Here is a 21,180-nt window from a genome sequence, read left to right as displayed (position 1 = left end):
ACCTCTGTTGTTGCCTCACAGCAACATTGGACATGTGTGTTCCCATCAGAAGCTGTCCTCCGGGAATCCCAGCTCGTACTGCTCCTCATTCCAGGTATCACACAAAAGTGTGTATCCTATCCGCTCGCTTATCCAATCTCTTCAAGGGACAGAATATGGCTGCATGATACCTGCCAATCTGAATCCCTGCTTCTCACTCCCAGAAATATCAACTGCGCGTTTCTCTTCCTCAAGTTACACTCTGGGATTCCTTGCTCCCCCTGCCCCTCCTCCAGGTGTCACCTGATAGCACATGTCTTACTCACTAGCTTTAAGAGACAAACAGTGGCGTGTCACCCACAGCCACCCCAAATCATCTGGTGATGACACACCAATTAAAGTGTCACACAGTGCTGTCTAAGGTAAACCAACACTAAATTTCACTCTCTAACTAGTTATCAGTTACTCACTCCCTCTCTCTACTCTTCTTCCTACATCTACACTAAATGCTGTCCAGTTTAATAAGCCTTCCCTAACTATCCTAAACCGCCTGCTCCCTTTCTGAAAGCTGTCTGAGACTGAACGAGAGCTTCAGCCCCGTGTAACCCTTTAAGTCATGTGGAGGAATTTCCCAAAAAAGTGTTCAAAGGTTTGAATGAGGTTTGTCAAGGTAACTGAGCAAATGTATGTCCATTTCTAGTTGTGGTACAGTCAGAAGGAGAATTTGTACATGCACATTGAAAGAGTTTGTGTTTTTCTCAAAATATCAGCACTGCAGACTTTGCATTGTGTACACTTGCAGCTTTTGCTCATGATCTCTCTGCAATATTTAAATTAGATCTACTAGCTGATCAAAAATCTGCATTCATGTTTAAGGGTATGATATTGTTTACTCCAGTCCAGAGAAGTTTGGAAAGTGATGGCTAGGTTAACATGTTTCCGTTCATTAATTAATGACTGGCTTGGTATTCATCAGGACTGCATCCCTTAGTAGGTATCAGGTTTAATCACTGTATGGGTATGGAGACCCTCAAGCAATTATTGATTTAAGTGCAAGACTTTGACTAAGATTGAACAACACTTCTGGGTTTTGGGTAGTAGTTCTTAGGATCAATTAGGAAAAGCTATTTCATAAGAGGTTGAATGTATAAGTATTGTTCCATTTTTGGCTATATTATTCAACATTGTGTGAAGCGTTATCAGTACAAGCGTGATCTGATCATCATTTCTGAGGGTAACACATCCTTACATCGAGAGTCCATGGGAATGCATGGGTTCTCAGATCTTATACACTCCATATATATCAGTGCCTTGAAACATATACCGTGGTGATTTGTGCAAAACCAAAGTAAAGTAGCATACATAGATGCAGTATGTATGGATAAAATGACCCCACTTCATTAGGACTATGCATACACACTAGTGCACTCGAAACCATTATGTTACAATGGGCCTCATTATAAGTTTGCCGGTCCAGTAATAATGGTACCGGTAAGCTTGCCAGTGACGTTGCTACCAGACCGGCAAACTACGAGTTCTGCTCGTGGGTGCCTTTTCGCCAACCAGGTCTCCAAGCAGAGAGTTGGGGTCAGATCTATCTCATCGGGCTGGGGCCTCCCTCTGGAACAGCCTCCCTGCTTCTCTCAAACTTAGGCAGAACCACCTTCGATTCCAGAAGTAACTCAAGACCTTCCTTTTCGCTTCTGTGTTCTCTCTTCCTCTCCCCTACTGATGCAACTGATTGCTCCACGCACTGGTCATGTGGTCACCCTCTGAACTCGGGCCCAGGCTCCTGTATGTCCAGTTACCCTTGCACTGACTGTGGGCTCCCCAGCACTTAAGGGTCTGTATCTGCAACCCTACAGTCCCTTCTCTCTACACTTATGAGCCACCCGCTGGCTGCACTTGTGAGTTAACTGCACTTCCCCTTCCCCTCCCCACTGGCACTTCTCCCCTTCCCCGCACTTCCGCGATCTGAATGACAAGGCCTAGTAAGATCGTTATTTTATCCTCTCTTTGTTTCCTCCTCCTTATATTTTTGCTCCTAGAAACACTTGTGTAAAGACTCGTTATAAATGCCACCTCATATCATATATCATATATCAAAATGCTTTGGGCATCTACTGGTTGGCTTCAGTTCTAGACTTTGTGAATCAGGTTAAAGGAGCGAGAAGTTAATCTGAGATGCTCAGGCTACCTCCAGATTTGCTCTAGTGCAAATCTTTGAGAATCTGGTCGATTGTTTCAATAGGTTTTGTAGCGTCTGCACAATTTTGCACCCACATCAATATGATGTTAAAAAACGGTCCCGGGCTAAATACCAGTATATTTATGGATCCTACTTTTGAATGAATCTGAAGTTTACAGGCCTATGATTTGGCTCAACCCTTTATGCACTTATATGTACAACAATACCAACTGGCCCTGCATCCTCACGAAAGGTTTAAGATTCATTAAGCACTTTCAGCCATCAGGCCTTAATATTTGTTAAAATAACATGGAGCAAAATAATATTAGTAGTAAAAGGAATGTAGGGAGATGCAAAGACAATAATTGATCGCGTGTCAGACACAACAGTCCAAGTACTAGCAATTTTAAAATGGCGATATCTTTTGTGGATCTTTACTAATCATTTACAAGTGAATTGTTCCGTTCCAAGCAACAGCGTTCACATACTGTCTAACAATACATGGCATGTGCCAGGTGGAGTCTGAGTTTTGCCATAATGGTGACGATGGTTTCACTTTGACCTTGAGCTGGACAAGTAGAACTCCCTGTGTGTTAGGGCTCTACTGTTCTTTTTGACGGTCTGTCCATTTAGTAGGTGTCCATCCTCTGCATCCTTTACTTTTCTTTCTTTCCCCTTGGCGTTTTTATTTTATTTTTTATTGTCGATTTCACCCATTTGAAATAGGAGCAGGCACTGAAGTTTCATTTTTGGGTGGTTATATTTTGATGTCCTTTTTTTTGGTATAATGACAGGTTTTCATCCGTATTCTATGTGGTTCGCTGTTTACTACTCCCAACTATCATACTTTCCATCAATTTGGACACGTGTTTAAGGTGCATCAAAAATGTAAATCACTTATTAGGACAGTGTCATGGTCCATGGTCCACCGTATTCCTCGCCCAAGTTAAAATGTTGTTCTTTGAAGCATCCCACGGCTATATGCATGTGTATGTGGGAGCATATGGTTAGCAAAGTTCGCATGAGTCTATGCACTTGATTTGAGGCATTGGGCCTCATTACGAGGCTGGCGGTCGTGGAATGAACGGTGACGGTAAGGGACCAGCACCGTTAATTCCGGGCCGCTACATTACGAGGTCTGTAGCGGGTCACGCTCTGGACGCCTGGCCAGACCAGACGTGCAGATCGGGACCCGCTAGCAGTCCAAGATGCTAACAACAGCCCCGTCATTAACTGGCCTGTTGTTAGCATCCTCCCCATTCCAATTGAGCCCTATGGGGGCTCAAATGGGAATGGGTACGTACCAGATTCGGGTCCCACGAAAGGGAATTACCGGGCCCTCCAAGGTTGGAATGGCCCGATAAGTCCCCTTTTGCCGGACCCGGAACCGAGTTTGGGTGTAGCCATTCCGCTAAAAACGGCATGGCTACCTCCAAACTCGTAATGAGGCCCATTGAGTCTGCAGACAATCAGATTGGCCATGTGCAGATGTCATATTTTGTTTGAATAGAGTTATAACATCCTCCTATTTTAAATTAAGGCAAGCATAGAATATGTGTCTGGTATAATCCAGAGAGCCTGCATGTAAATAATGTGAGTGAGCATGCAGTATATTTAAACGTTCAAGCGTATGTCAACAAAGGGATTGCCCTAATCTAAAATGGAAAAAAGCCCCTTTACGGGTGGCTTAGGAAAGTTCTGCAGGTAATGTTTGCACCAACACAATCCTTCTAACAGTTTGATAACCTTCATCTTTTAGTGTCGAAACACTGTGATTTTCTTCGATATTGCTTAGGTTACCTAACCACTACCTGCCAGTGTCCTCTGTATTGTATGGAAGAGGAGGATGTAGGTTCTGCGCCAAGGTATTTGCCCAAATAAAGCAATTCTTGAGCAATAAGGTATGTAGTTAGGGGGCGATTCCTGGAATCCCGCCTGTGCGCTGACAATCCTACGCAGATGTGTACTTACGCAAGGCTTCGGGTGGCGGATCCTATGAAGGACTTGTGTGGGCATTTCCCAGCCAAGACGTTGCGCGATCTATTCCATGAATACGTCTCTTGCCGCGCAATAGTGGGTGTGCGAGGGACTGCCTGCAAGCAGTCCCTCGGAACGCCCACTTCTTTGCAAGTTAGTCCCCATTTCTGATGTTCCACCCCCTTATCTGCTCTCTGCACAGGCAAAGCCCACCCCCCGGCTCAGAGTCTCACGCAAGCCCTTGACGGCTCGCACATGCATGAAAGGCCAGCGCAAAATCCACGTAAGTCCAGGAAAAGTACTGCGCATTTGCTTCCATGAATCGACTAACAGAGTTGCGCGCACACATTGGGTGCAGATTGGGCGCAAGTAGCTTGTTTTCTGTGCAATGAATTCCATGAATCGCCCCTTAGACTTTTCAATGTACATCTCCAATAAACAAATGCAAACCTGTCATTGACTAATAAGGAGGGGGTGTAAGCGCCTCCCAAGGTGTCGCAGCAGTAGAGTAATAGGGGAATAATCTTGCTCCTACTTTCTTGGATCAAAAGCTTAACAGAGCAAGCCTTTCTTCCGATCAAAACTTATCAGGCCATTGATAGACGGTTTACAAGAGGCGATTACTAAATGTCGCATTCAGTTTGAGATATAGTTCAAGACTCTGTCATCTTTAAAACTTTTGAGAAAACATAAAAGCAAAAAGTGATAGCAAAATCAAGGACACAGGCGTGCTAACCAATCGATTAGTGTTTTGTAGGTGTATCCTTTACAATTACAGTTCATCAGAAAGCACAGCAATTTACATTGCAGCAACATACAGGATCATCATTTTCAAAAATGCATAAGCGCATTCCATCGAGTGATATAAATACTTAACCAAATTATACATTATGCATCCAGAGGGGTGAGAAGTTCTACAAATCTATGTTCAGGAGGGCATTTCCGCAACCCTTCCCGCCGTAGAACCGACCCAATACTCATCTCAGAAGACACCCACGCCCCATCTAGTTACTGTTCATTAGGCAGTTTATCACTTCTTGCCTTTATCCCAGTACCACGCCGTGTGCCACCGGTACTAAGCCACCACCCCCTGGTTCTGTGTTGAAGCTGTGGAGTGGACCTGTTCAAGTGCAGGCCAGACAGACCCCATCCCAGCTTGACAGAGCTTGGAAGTAAGTCACTCTCAACAATGCATATGTTTGGGGAAAAAAGAATAAATGATACATTGTGTAGTGAGAGACCATGACAACACCACTGTGGCTTGTTCTTATTCCATTCTTCCACCAACTACTATAGGGTGCCACCTGTGTAAGGCAACCTCATCTTCAATTGCAAGAGCTGCAGGGGTGATTGGAATTACTGAATCGGGATGGGCTTCCTGACCCTGATTTGACTTCCGCTCAACCACGCACCAGCCCAGCCGCATAAGCCTCAGAGTGAGCTATGTTTGTGATAAGCCAAAAACACCTTGCTCAGGATTCCTGCATCGCCTGCCGCTGATCTGAAAGATATTCCATTATACAGCAGAACCCATTTTATTTTTAATAAATAACTAATAAAGCTTCATATTTGGCATAGGATCCTTTGCCTCCAATATTAAAACTCTTCTAGGAAGATTCTGGTATTCAAATGCATATGTGTTTTGAGCAGAACCTTATCCAGTAGGTTAGAAGATTAAGAACAGCCAGGGTATTTACAAACCTTAGCCCTCATTCAAATCTTAATGCTTTCATATTTGTGACTACCACAGACTCCATATCAGGTTCAGAATCTCAGATCTCAGTGCCGTATTGAGAGGCTGGGGGAGTTTTTGCACAGTACACCTGTAATGGGGCATCAATTAACTTGATAGCCAGGCTGGGATTGCAAGATGATATGCCCCCAGTTATGCACACAAGGGAGAATACACTTTCAGTTGCAGCTTTTCACCACTTCCAGAAGAGCTCTTCAACACTTAAGGTGCTCCTCAGTGTCTTCTGAATACCCAGTGCCATTGCATTTGATTTTTCCACCTTAATAACACATGTCTTGGCCTTGCAGTACGTCAAACGTGTCGACAATCTATTGCAAAGAGACTTTTAGTCTTTCCAAAATAGCTGCATCATCCACAGTTAACAGCAGTGGCACCGCGGTATAACCTACCCTGAAGGATGTCTACTTGTATCATAAAGAGTTCCCGGTTCAATGCATTAATTAATTGGCAGAACATGCAAGGGCGCATCAGTCAATCCTGCTTCACAACTACTACTATTGTAAGCTCCTACGTTATCTCACCATGTGACCCATAACACACTTGTGAATAGTTATTGACATGTATGAGACACAGTGATTTAAGTACACATGGATGCAGCCATTTGGCTCAAAAGGCATCCAAAAGCAGGGCTCTATCCTATGAGCCAAACCCAGATATTGAAAGACTGTCTGCAAATCCCCATTTTCCACCGTAACATGGGTCTTGCTATACCCTGGCTATGAACGTACATAAAGTTAATATATTCATTAAAAGAAAATAACATGGTCATGATTGACTGTTTTTTTAAAGTCTTACTCCAGCTTCCGGACATTTCACCATCTCTAACTGGCCATGGTTTGTGATTTTACTATGTTTTCCCCAATAGCACCGTAAACCTTGGAAATCCCGGCTATTGCTGGTTACTATACCTAGATGTCCACTCCTTTTCCATAAGTGTAGAGGCACGATTCATGGAATATTTGCACGGTTCAAAGTGACTTTGCTTTGCTGAAAAGTGACTTTGCACTGACGACACAAACCCTGATTCATGGAAGTGTGCAAAGTGATTTTTGCAGTGCATAGTCAGTGCAAGTGGTCATTTTTACAGTACAAAATGACTTTGCACTGACTTTGCACAGCAAAAATACACTTTTCACAGTTCCATGAATCAGGGTTTGTGTCGTCAATGCAAAGTCACTTTAAACTGTGCAAATATTCCATGAACCGGGGTCTAGGCCTTCAATTCTAACTTCATGTGCGTTTATGTTACTGAACTATCTTCTCCACAATGTAGCAGTTAAAAGATATTGTTCTAGTATTCAATTCTCTCATTCTAACTAAGAGTTAGGCCTGCCAATGCGCATTCCCCTATTTCTGTGTCATTTGGTATTTAACTTTTTTCTCTCCAATACTAGTGTCCCAATCAATTGTCTTCTAATAGTGGACTCTCTCATTTTCGAGGGGTGTACGGTTTCCATGATCTTGCCATGTTTGCTGTTTTAGTCTAGAATTAGCCTGTTACCGAGAATGAGAGTCTTAATTCATGTTCTTCTCATTTTGGACTCTCTAAGAGTTTAAAGTTTCAATGTTTGTTCATCTTGTTTTAAAGATATTTTGGGATTAGCATTGGTTTCCCAGCATGCAGTGACTTAATCACTTTCTTTCACTGGACCCTCTCTCTCTCTCTCTCTCTCTCTCTCTCTGTCTCTCTCTCTCTCTCTCTGTCTTGCTCTCTCTCTCCCTCTCCTTCTCTCTCCAAGAGTACAGTGGCTCAACGTTTGCTCTCTAGTGGGAGAAAAAAGAACAGTGATGAGTATTAGCTAGAACGCTTACTCTGCCCCACTCTACTAAACCAGGAGTGATCCCAAACATAACGGTGAAACAGGTAAAACCAATTAGGTATACGTCCTTCTCCTTTTTTGGCAACAGGGCAAAGGGCAGGCTATTCTCTCCAGCTGCGGTCTGAGCTGGTACAGAAACAATTCAAACAACAATAGTAATAGGGTACCAAAACAAAATAATTTCCAACAAAGGTTCTATAACAATTGGATATATGATTAATAAAACAAAAATACACACAACAAATGAACCACTACTGGCCCATACCTGTAAGGGAAAGCACATAGAAAGCAGGCTTTAGAATAAATGGGAACTGTGGGTATCTAGACAGGTGTGCTCAGGCCTAGATTAAAGCAGCAAAATGTAAACGTTTTAGGATATGTCTTTCAAAAGGTTGATAAGAGGGATTCAAAAGTAACTAGGGTCCTCTAAGGCAGACTACGGGGACAGGGCTATTTCAAATATTAATCCATTTTTATTTTTTAGGTTTTCCAGTGCCGAATCAGTGTTGAATTAGGGGGCGGCATCAAGGGGATCCAACACTGTGCAGCGGTTCAGTAGCATCAACAGCATTGAGGTAGAAGATGCTTGAAAATGGCAGGCAATGTTGGGACCACGGCCCTGGAAGAATCAGTGGTCTCAGATGTTTGGAAAATGGAAACATATCTTAGCCAGCAAGCAGGATCGACTGGCTCGGCACATTTTTGGGATACTGCAGCAGCGACGGTGTGGAGATAAAGAAGCTGGTTATCAGGCAGGTGTTGAGTTGGGAATGCTAGAACATGGGGCAGGTCTCAGATGTGAAGCTGGCAGAGCTTCGGTATCAGCGTTGAGTGAAACTGAGAGACTGAGAGGTCATTGAATATTGATGATGAAGATGACTCAACTGGTTCACTTGCATCAGCTTAGATATCATTGAAGGTACCCAGACGTGCAACAAGGTGGTTTGGAGATGCAGGGAGAGTGAGGGGTCACTTACTTGGTTCTGAGGTTCCATTCACGGGGCTCGGGCCAAGTTGAGTCTCTTCATATGCCCTTCACAACCAAGGAGGTTTATAGAGATGACTTGCAGGAATTTGTCACCACCCATGAACAGAGTCCTTGGTACCAGAGTCTTAGTTGCAGTGGTTCTTATCCAGCCAGCTGGACATCCCACATAGGCCTTTGGGGTGGTTAGGGAGAAGAGCTTTCGTCTTCCTTCGAGCTTCTGTCTTCACCTCTTTGTCATATGTCTCTGGAGTAGACTGTATGATATAGCTAATACGATGTTTTCCGCCCTTATATAGGCAACATGCTGCAGGGGATTGTTCTAGAGCAAGCCTCTCGTTAACATTCCAATCCAGTCTGCTGGAACAAATTTCCTATTCCTGCTAATGCCATACCCAGAATGACTTCTCTGCAGGGAGTTTGGTGAGAGATTAGGGATCAATCCCTAGTAAAATCCCCTGAGGTACTCCTCTAAGCTATAGTAACTCTGTTTATCCCTCTGGCGATAGAACGTCTCCAGCAATCAGCACCTTGATGTGAGGTGGCCATTATATTGACAGGATTGCCTGTGAAGCATCAGTTCCCAGGGGAAAACTCTGGGAGAGTTCCTGTTCCCTGGGGGAAGGGTTCAAACCTCCTAAGGCGATGAAAGATAGGCGTATTGTGCTGGAAACAATGTTGTTTTGTGGGTATACCCAGTCTAGAAGGATAATACACATCAGACCCTTGCATGAATGGGTTAACTGTCCACAAAGCTTGCATCCAACGTTAGTGGCTGTATAATTATGCACATTTAGATGCCCCCATGCCATAACTAGGCAATGCTCACATTTAGATATTGACCTGCACCAGAATATTGGGCTACACAATTATGATTTTTGAAACCAGAAGTGAAGACAGTTAAACATTTCACTGTTACCTGTGGGAAGTTTGTGTCCCAGCAGCTTTGTTCAGAAATGCACCTGCCACATTTGAACCTTCCCTTTTGCCACTATAGACCAGCTGCTGGTATGTCAGGAGAAAGTAATAGCAAGCCACATATGTGCATTATACGTTTTGCCAAAGAGCATTATGAAAGTGTGGTCTGATAAGAAGATTTCACTTTCAGATGTACCTGCATCATTTTATTTTCGAAAAATCACACCCCCATCAGGTGTCATTCTGTCACTTCTTGTTTCAAAGATGATGTCTGATAAATGTATGGGACCAGGAATGCATCTTCATTTATATCCTTCTCAAACTCAGTTCTCTTGCTCTGCCTGAGTGCAGCACTAAAATATTTATTTTCTTGATTCCATGATCCTTTGGGATTAGCATTTGTTTCTGAGAATGCAGCATCTTAATCAGTTTTGTTTTCATATTGGATCTTCTTTCCTTATGAGAGTATAGTGGCTTGATGTTCATACTCTTGTTTACGTGACATTATAGATTAGCCTCTGTTTCCAAGAATGTAGCATCTTAATCATTCCATTTCTTGTACTGAAATGTATGTCTTCATTGGACTATAGGGTTTCAATTATGTTTTTTTAGGTGCATGCTCGTCATTGGCAACCAGAGCCCAGCTCTCTGACTTTCTCCCACTTGCCTCACATCAGCATTCCTGTCATTCAGGCCTCATTTGTCAGAAAACTCTCTGTATGGTTCTCCTGTCTTGGTAACACATCAAGAGTTCACACCCCCCCTCTCTAGCTCTGTCACCTCCCTCACATTCCTCAGTTTGCAAGCTCCACTAAGATGTTGTGTAGTTTTGTTCTCATAACTTGAGTCTGTGGTCCCCCTGTCTGGATCCATTGTCCCCCTTGTGTATCTCCTGTACACATGTACTATCATCAACATGGTTCTGTTGTCTCACTTGGACACATCTTGGACGTGTTAACTCCCTCCCTATCTCTGTTATTTCCCTCTGTGTGTCCAGTTTGTAAGCTCCATTTTCCAGGTGTACTTTTTTAGTGGTTGAATCTCATTTGTTACTAGGCCCTCTAACTCTCTCCTCTCCCTCATGATGACCTTTTATGACATGCTGAGGTTGCAAGGCACCTACAAAGACACCTGTGCTTATCATAGTTTAAGTAATCACTAGATTTGATACTAGGGAATTTGTTATCCTCTTCTGTCCATCTTATGATGCAATCCCTGGGTAGAGTGCCTATGGGCTATAGGAGGTTACACATGGTAAGGGCTGAAAGAAATAGGGAGTTTGGGTTCCTATATTTTCCTCATCATTCATTGATACAAGGATTGTGGTTGAGTCAGTATGTTAAACGTAAACCATACTTCCTCAGAAATGAATGCCTGGGTAGGAGGACCATAGAACATAAACAATCATCATCAGTAATATCACAATTAATTTGAATCAAAATAATTTAAGCGGCCCAGGAGAAATATTGAATCAGATGAGTATTTCGAATCCCAAACAACCCCAATATTACACCTGTCCTGTGGTTATCCACAAAACCCTTCCAACTGACCTACCGGGCCTGTCATATATATTTTTATATTGGGTGTGTGGGAAATTAAGATGTAAATATGAGGCAGATTGCATTTACACATTTATAGTTTCCACTCTGCCGCATTTTCCTGCTGAGACAAAGCGGAGGAGGGGCACAGAGAGGAAAAAAGATCTCTGCCAAGCTCACCTCAGGCTCATGTGAGCACTTCATTTTACACCTGCATGAGATGTTCAGGCAGTTGTAAACCAAATGGATTTCTATAGAATCTGACCCAGTTTTGCATCTGTATTGGAATCCATTAGCAAACACTGGCAACTGAGTGTGTTTGCCGGCAGTGTTTACTTTTCCACGAGGCGCAGTTGAAAATGGAAAAGTAAAACTGAGGAGGCCTCACTTGTATTCTTTTCTTATCCATCCGTCTCGTGGACTTTTAAAATCCCATGCAGGGCACCCCATTGCATGCAATTTCTAACATTGGTGGTCATCTGCATGCAATTGCTGGCGCTTGCATAATGAGGCTTTGTGGAGACAGAGCTCTTTGCTAATATACACAGCATTCATCCTCTGAATCCCAGATTATTTCACGATCAGGACTAGCCATTTTTCAACTGTCATTTGGCGATAGGAATAAAACATGTATTTACATCTCTATTGTATTCTTTCTATAGAGGCATACATTCAGGGAAAGGTAAGCACTATGCAATTTATCCACTTCGATATATATGGGAAGGGTAACAAGACAGAATTCCAGGTACAAATGTTCTATGCATGGCTGGGACCTAACTAAATATATTTTCGTCCATTCATCATTTTACACATCAGACTATCAAGCCACTCTCTGGTTAGCTATTCCTAAAGAGGTTAGTGTCCTCTATTGAAAGGCCATACAGAGGTGTTAACCCCTTTACGACAGGCTTGCATTATGAACTTGGGTACTACCAGGCATGGAACATATTCACATTCTTTAGCTATGACTTGTTGTGTTGTAACCAAGATAATTCAATGTCCCCGTCTGATTTAATTTCAGATAGGTGAGAGTAGTTTCAAGGGATGCTCACATTCATTGACCCTTCAAAACAGATCTCTAACCACCAACCCAATGAGGATCACGACTTGAGGTACTGTAGAAAATATTTAACATGAATAGAATGTATGTTCTCCAAAATACGAGGTGCTAGGATGGTGCATTACTGAATCCATGTATAATGTGCCTTCCCCAACTATGTTATAGTAATGGTGCTGAAGGTTTGATGCATGCACTGGCATTTCTTTATACAATTTGGCATTCCAAAAATAATGGTGCAGAACATACGAAGAACATATATTTAATATGAATGAAAAACATGTTTCATAAACAATACACAATATAAACTTAGGGTCCTGTGCTCTTTTTAAGCATTTGTGTTAGAAATGTTATAATGTATTTTAAGTTAAAGCCATGCCAGTATTATTGGAGATGCTGGGGTTTTTCAAAACATGTGGCAACCGATGGGGGACTTTAAATGATGATTGTTTTCTTAAACCAATTCTTAAACCAACATACACTGTGCCATGTAAAGTTCATATTAGCAAACGTGTTGTGAGTTAAAGCCTGAATGATTTTAAATGTACCAGGAATACATGAATATACTATAGAATATTACAAGTAACATTTGCCTTGGATTCAATTATGTTACAGATAGCCAAATGCATCGATACATTCCCACCTTTGAGTTAATGGTTAACTTAAAAGGGATATACATGTGCAAAATCAATATAAAAGAAACGTTGCACATTTTATATTGTGCTATAATGTCAAAAATCTTTTTTTCTATAACAACTTGGTCTTTTGTGAAAGTGAAGACAGTTATGGACTTGGGTGAGGGCACCCTATGGAATGAGTCTGACCATAAGCCATTAGTATGTATCAATAATTAATCAATTCCATAACTTCAATTATTTGTATGCTCTAAAAGCATGTTGAATTTGCCAGAATCAGGGTTTGTTCGGTGACTCTGAAAATCTATATAGCAACGTGAAATTATTCCAATCAACAACCATGGGAGAAATATGGATGTGAGTCCAAAAGTGAACAGAACTTGTGACATCTCTAATTATGATGGACCTATCAAATCACAAGGTGTTTTCTCTGGGAGTATCAACCTCTGAATTGAACTAATGAGAAGACCAACCAATCAAAAATGATTATGCCAGATGCCACTGTGTGAGCAAATGTAGACTCTATATAAACCCAACTGTAAAACATGTATAGAAATCTCCGAAATTGGTATGCCTGCCATTTGAGATGCAGAACTTTGCCTAAATCTGACCTTATTCCCTGAGAAGTATTCCTAAGCAGAGGCTGGAAGGCATTGCTGACTGGGTGAAGCTGCCTCGAGCTATGAGATCACGCTATGAGATGCCAAGCTGGTTCTGTGCATTTGGAGACAAATGCAGGCGTGAGTATAAAAGCCCCAATGCAATTAGATATGTGAAATAGTTTCTTTCCTAGGCCACTGAAGTGACTGTGCATTGAAGAAAAGTCACTGGGAGATGATTTTAAAAAAAAATCTGTAGCATTTTCAGTGAAATATGAACTTTGCTTTCTAAACCCATTCCAAGACAATGGGTACCTGAATTAAAATAAAATACAGTCGCATTTGCGTCACAAATTGCTCATTGTTTTTTGACAGTAATTAAGTAAAATAAACATAAGTGTATTCTAAGACAGGAACTGTGACCTGATAAACAACGTTTCACAGTTTACTGAGGGTTGTTACATGTTCGAACAGTGTAAACCATTGTCATTTAAAATGCAAAATTCGGAGAAAACCCACATCCTTTCAGTTGTCAGAGAGGGCGGTTAGTTTTTCCATTTCTATCCCCAGAAAATGGGGCAATTTTTAAATGAACACTGAAGTGTTCTAATGACATTGCGCAGAATGTATTAGGTAGACGTTCTCTGACAAAATGCTTGTCAATGGCATAAGAGAAGCTCCAATTGAATGCTCATTTAAAATCGTACTCTGATATCAACACTTGTCTTTGATGTCTGAGAAAATAAAGTTCCCTAATGTATCTGCTATTCAACAAAATGAAGAGTATAGTAAACTCCATGCTGTTGATGGAACTCTTGAAGACACAAAGAAGCCAATAAGTTGCAACCTGGAAACACTTCTCAGTTCTAGAAATGTATTTGTAAATAGATTTGAGTCACACACATTCATGTATGTATATTTTGTAAACTAGTGACATCGTGACAGGCAGGCTATTTCTTTGTTCTCTAGCAAGTGCCCTGTAACTGTTATAACATTGTTGGGGACTACCTCAACATAAAGTTAGGGGACCACATTTGGATTTGACTTAGTATTTTAATAACACCAAATGCTAAGAATACAGTCTTATTCTTGTTCAGAATGTTGGGCTGTGTACTAGGGTATGCTAGACCAGGTGGTGTGGCCTTGGTAGAATTTGAAATGTACTTATAGATCATCCAACAGAAGAGTCATGGGAAGCCTGATAGTTTGTTAAAAAGAACTCTGGTTGCAACCTAGAGTTTTAATGGACACCATGACCCACATTGTTGATTGGTATTACATGCCTACTTTTGAATTTGGAACTTCCCAATTTAATAAACTAATGAAAATTAAAATGATTAATCTGGCAGGTTGCAATTATACTTAAACATAGTCTGGTGTAATACAATAATCAAATACTGTACTGGGTTAATCACATTGAGCAGTTAGATCAGGTCTCCAACATACATGTATTAAAATAAATGTGTTGTGGAGAAACAGATTGTTAGCCGAGTTGGAGCTCGTCACTCATACTTTGTCAAATGTTAGAAAAAAAACATGCATTTAAATGCATCAGATAACTTCTGTAATCGTACTGGTAAATAAACAATCAGTGCATCATTGGTGTTAGAGTTTATTATTATCATCTGTGCTGATTAAATAGTTTCAATTACAAGGAAACTTTAACAAAATGTGCTTGTTCTTAGTCAAATCAACAAAGGTTGAAACAATGCTAACCTGTTTTCATTCCATGAGAATCTAATTTGAGAGGGTTACATTCTTGCTGGATTATCATAATTATCTAACAATTATTTGATGAGGTGCAATTTTTGTTGCAAGAGTGTATGCTAACGTGTAATTGACATGAGGCCTTTTCAAGAAAAATCTGAAAAGCCTGCATGTTATCATCTGTTAATTTGAGAATCTAGGGATTTTGTTTGGCACATTTGCTATTTTCTGTAAAAAGACAAAACGTAGGAGAAAAATAAAATCAGACAAACTACCCTTATTTATGGTTTTTTGATATATTTGTATTTTTAATACACAGTAACTAAGACCTACAGGTTATTTTGTATTAAGTATAATATAACCAATACGTTTTTTTTTATGTATACATATCAAACCAAAGATAAAACCTCAAGACAATACAAAAGTTAATACAGTAAATCACAAACGATAAAATTATGACACTAACAGATCTAGCAGATTTTTATAAATATACAGTATTTGGATAGATAATACATTAATCCCAAATCATTTCCATGGAAGAAAACTTTCGAAGCCAACTCTTTTAAGTTAATAAAAAGACCAGGATTTCAATAAGCTAAGGAAATATTTCTCTGCAGGTGTGCCAGACCCTCACAATCTAATGTAAGATGTTTTAGAGATTCCAAAACAGGCGAGCTACAAATCCTACAGTGGTGATCTCTTCTAGGGAATGTGGGCTGAGCCCCAACAACTGCATTGGTGTCTTGCAAAGTTACTTTCATCCTGAGGTATATACTGAGAAAACAGTTATTAGGAAAGGCATTAATATACATTGGAAAAGATTCGGCACTAGAGGATTTGGACCCGAGATCCACTGTATTATGTTCAGAGTGATGGGATTTCATTATTAACATTTTTAGGTGCCACAGAAATGCGATCACACCATTAGCTACCTGTGTTAGCTGTACAAGATAGAAAGGGCGTCCTCCCACATTCGGTGCAGACATACCATTCACAGTTACACGCAGTAAAGTGTTAGGAGTAGAATTTCATAATCACCAGAATAACCCCATTAATCCAAAACTCAAGGAGAAAGTATTCTGTGGGAACTTGAATAGGTAGTATAAACAAAGATGTGAGACAGTGAATCTCTAGCTGTTTAAATTTCTTTATATGTGCATATATTATTTTAGGCAAGATGTTCATGGTGTTAATCATAACAACTGATTTTAAAGTGTTTCCACCATGATTGGCAATTAACCCATTTCCTTCACCTATTAGGTGCTGAACAGTGTAGGTCACATTGTCAAGATGAGTCGACCATTTACGCCTGTCATCGATAGTGACTCCCAAGTAGACATAATACATAACTATCTCTAAATTAGTGATGTCTAAAGACCCAATATATGATTTAGTTTTTTTAGGGAGTGACCAGGGTTACAAATCATGTCCTTAGACTTCTAGAGGTTCACTCTTAAACCATTAGTGGCTGAGTATGTGGCGAGCAGTCTAAGAGTGTTTTGTAGGACCCTAAGCTCTGTTAATCAGGAGATGTCTGATCTGCCAAGCACTTTCGATGCAGTGAGTCAAAGCAAGTATATTGTCAATGGTGGAATGATGTCTGGATAACGTGGAATGATTCAGTGGGAGAATGTTATGCTCTTCAACCCAGCTTTTTAGTTCATCTAACAGTATATGAGTGAACATTTTGGCTGGGGCATCCAGCATAGGTAGAATTCTATAATTACCAGGGTTAGACTGAGGCCATCTTTTATGGCCGGGACGGTGAAGCAGTCAGTCCAAAGTGGCAGACAGTTGCTCTTCTGCGCTAATCACTCAAGTGTTATTGATTCAATGTCTGGGATTCTGCATAATGAGAGCAGTGCAGATGTCATCGGGACCTGGAGCTCTTGAAGATTTGATAGACATAATGATGTTATAGATATCAGAACAAGGATGTGTAAGTGTCCAATTGATGGAATTAACTTCAATGTGGACTTTGGTCAATAGTTTAATGCCAATTGAGTTTGATTTAAAAGTTTTGCAATCTGACTTAGAAGCCCCTATCATAAGATTCTATGCATTTCGACCGTAAACCAGTTTCCAAAACATCCAAGTATCATTAGCTTTGAGTGCTAAGACCAATCTGTTCCAATTTCCCTTTTGAAGTTTTTTTTTATGGGCTCTAAGCCAAATGCGATATGATAAGTTCCTTGCCAGAGTGGCATTGATTAGGTCTGGCATGGATGTAGAAGTAGATGCTAGTCTGAAAATGTCCTGCCTTAGGGTCCTTTTGGCAATCAGAATGTTATAATTATAGGGATTATAATTTTTTGAAAAGGCAAGATGATGAGTTTCTCTAGCATTTGTAGGTTTTTGAGAACCCATACCTCGAAATCAGGGTGATAATTTTCAGATAAGCAGAACAGATATAACTCACTCTGCAATGGGTAATTCCTTCTGAGTTAAGGACTGTGAGGTCATTAGAAGACAAAGTAATAATCTGGTCTGACTGAATGTTGTTGTTTTTTTGCCAATTGACATTCATGAAAAGTTGAGATATAAGTGATTCAAACATGTAGGTGGCTTTTATGAGATTAGAAGCCTGCCAACTAATACGGTTAGCACCAGAGGTTCCGCCACCTCTACAGTATCAACACCAGGTGGTGACACATTACAATCAATAACAATAGTTAGCGGAATGGAATCACTTTCATTTCAGGCCAATACTTCCATATCTCTAACAGGAAAAAAGAGATGAATGCACAATGGCATAGTCAAGAGTGGAAGTGCTATGAGTGGAAATCCAATTATAATGGACCAAAGTAAACTGCAATTAAGTATATGTAGGTCAAAGTGATTGAGTAGCTTGGCCCATGCTAGTCCCTTTCTGTTAACTTCAGTTTAACAAAGAAGAGGCACAGGGACAGCCTGGGCCATTAAAGGGTGGATATTGGTCAGGGACATTAAAGTCTGTGGGAACAATAATGGGTGTCAGATTGATGGTATACATTTTAATTATGTTTTCGGTCATTTTCATAATTTGTTTGAGGTCAGTGAGGCCGGGGCTAGGTCATAAATGTTCACTATGAGCAAGGTCATCATTCCGCCTGTAGGGGATTTCCAACGTACTAAGCCTGCTAAGATATCATTTGTCGAGAGCTTCACCTACACAAGATGCAATGGGCTGCACAGTAAGCAGAAGACCTCCGTTGGTTCTGCCTCTAGGGCCCTGAATTGCAGCATATGAACCGTGCTTCTTCCATCAAAAGTGACTAGATGAACTAGCCCTGTCACCTGGAGCGTAATTACATTGCAAAGGTCCATAGATGTTCCCAAAACTCCTTCTGAGTCAAAGTGAGAATGTTCTCAAGTGTTCCGGGTGCAGACTATGAGGCCAGTATTAGGGACAATTTACACATCTAGGTTGTGAAATATTAGGATTTCAATCCCAATATCTAGGGTTGGGTTCATCAGTGTGAGCAGTATTTTGTCCAGCCTGATAATTCAAAGCCCATTATAATCTACAGTCACAAGTAGGGGATCAAGTGAAGCCTTTGATTGCTTCCCAAAGTTGTTATTTCACCTAATCTGCCGTGTGAATGTAGGAGGAATATTTTGGATAGCTTAGAGAGACAAAGCAGAAGCAAAGTTTCTGCAAACTACAGATTCCTCAAATGTATGGAGACTGCAATTATAACCCATGCGCAACAAATCATGATTGTGTTTTAAGACAAATTCTGCAATATTATCTTCTCCGCACCAACAGTACTGTTCATTATAATGTGCCTCGTAATGATTGAACCTCTACTGCTCTCTAAACTTCCTGCTTCAAAAGAAAAGAACATTATTAATGTATACCTCTTTGCATTGTCTCTGCTTCCAACTGTGTACTCATTGTTTTTGTAATGTTTTTGATTGTTTTCTGTTAATTTCGAATTTAGGAGTACATTCCAATTGTGCACCCATCGTTGTCATACTGTTTTTGAGCTCATTCTGCTAAATTCGAATTTACAAACTTGTTAATGATCTGTAAATCTGAGCATTTCTAGTGTACCCTCTGATTTTTGTAGTCTGGCTGCCTGGTGTGATACTATTGCTGCATAGTGCCTCTGACTCTCTCCCCTGATATGCTATGACCTCCCCCGCTCTTGTCTCTGCCCCCATGGTGCTCTCCATCTCCCCTATCATTTCTAACTGCTTCTACGTCTCCTATCCACCCTATTTCACAAAGTCTGAAAGGAAGAAACTAAAAAAGGCACTCCTGAGATCCAGCCCGGGTCTGCCCATCGCAGACACCTACACCAATGCTTCCTTCAGACAGACTATTACTGACATTCTTTTCACTGTCCCCTCGCCTAACCTTTGTACCCCCCATTTGGTTTATGCCCTCTCCCCTTTCTCCTCCTCAACCATTACTGGCGGCATCAGATAGGAAGTTCTCTTGGTTCACTTTCATCTTCCAAATGCACCGTTAATGTCTATCATAACGGCACTTTCATGGCCTAGAGCTCTCAGCCCAACCTCCTCTTTCTTGACAGGTGTCTTCTCCTCTCCAACTTCCCACCCTCTCTTCCACCCCTCTGTCCCTCATCCCTTCTGACCCCCAGTGGTGGCACCCTACCACTGTACCCCCCCTCGCAAATCTTTTAAAGGGGTCAACCCACTTCACATAGCTAACCTCAATTCCCACTCTGCTATCAAATACTCCTCCTTCAAGACCTTGACCTTGATGTCCTTGCCCTCACTGAGACATGGTTCAAGGCGAACTCCATCACTGCTTTTGACACTCTTCTTCCCGAGGGCTACAAGACCCTTTCAAACCACAGACCCTCCCGGACTGGCGGTGGAGTGGCTCTGATCTTCCATGAGTCGGTTCCTGCATCCATCATTCCAACTCAAACTTTTCATCCTTTGTAAGCCTAGTCTGAAGGATGTCTGCCTCTCCTACTTTCTATGTTACTCTCACTACCATCTACAGACCCCACAGACCTACCTCCCTCTTCCTCTCAGAATGGTCTGACCTCTCCTCTTCTCTTCTTGCCTTCTCCCCAAACACATCTTTCTCAGGGGCTTCAACATCCATCTCGACTGATGTGGCCACTCTTCTCTTCGATGACCTCTGTGACACTCTCTCACTCACTATACTTCCCTTGCACCCAACCCACTCTGCCGGGCACACCTTGGATACTCTCATCTAAACAGTCATTGCTCTCTCCAATCCTCTCACTAGCCCTCTCTCGTGGTCTGACTACTCTCTCCTCTCTTCCCTCCTTGACCTCCCCTGTCCCCAGACTCGTCCCCCCGCACTGCCACTCTCCATCTCTTTCATTCGGCTGACGAAGCTGTGTCAGTGGCTGCTTTTGCTTCCTCCTTCATTCCTCCTCCGCTCCTTCTTTGGACTCTCCTTCTGACTCTGTTCTAACTAATCTCCATCTCTCTATCTATAACAAACACCCTGTGTATCCTTACCCCGGTCCTGAAGATCTGTATGAAGCCTGCCTCCAAATGCAACTCTTGGTATGACTCTGACTTAGCCGCTTTGAAACAACACAAACTGGCTTGCCACCTACTCCAAAGGCAATACTGTCTCTCCATCTGCTCCAATAATAGGACTCATGTCCAAGCCTTCATCTCTGGAGCCACCAATAACATGGCTGAACTCTTTAAAATCTGGAAGGAACCTGCCAATCCTCCTGCAGTCTCCTCATATCCTCCTCCCACCTGGGACCTCTGCTCTGCACTGGCCACCCACTTTCCTCCAAAATTCTTGACTTCCTGTCCTCTCTGTCACCTGCTGCCCCCAAACCCCTGTCTTCTCTCACTTCTTTTGGCCCCTCTACCCCTCAGACTCTCATCTCTTTCCCCCATTGCACCAGATGTGATATCGAGAGTTGTCCGCTCTATGAAAGTATCCTCTAAATAAGTGCTCCCCTGCTCCTCCAGAACCATCAAGGACAACATCACCACCCTTGCCCCAACCTTGGCTGACCCCTGAAACCACGTTTTGACACATGCCCATTCTCTCAATGCCTTCAGCAGTCT

General features: G+C 41.7%; 1 protein-coding gene across 1 annotated transcript in view; it reads right to left on the bottom strand.

Moving 5' to 3' along the window:
- The window catches only part of PCSK2 (proprotein convertase subtilisin/kexin type 2), a 1,398,208-nt gene that overhangs the window by 497,163 nt on the left and 879,865 nt on the right, over positions 1-21,180 (bottom strand). The window lies entirely within an intron of this gene.

The sequence above is a fragment of the Ambystoma mexicanum genome, chromosome 4q (genome assembly GCF_040938575.1).
Source record: "Ambystoma mexicanum isolate Mex_15411 chromosome 4q, UKY_AmexF1_1, whole genome shotgun sequence".
Lineage (NCBI taxonomy): Eukaryota > Metazoa > Chordata > Amphibia > Caudata > Ambystomatidae > Ambystoma > Ambystoma mexicanum.
The sequence above is the reverse complement of the archived record's forward strand: the minus strand, read 5'-3'. Positions and strand labels throughout refer to the sequence as shown.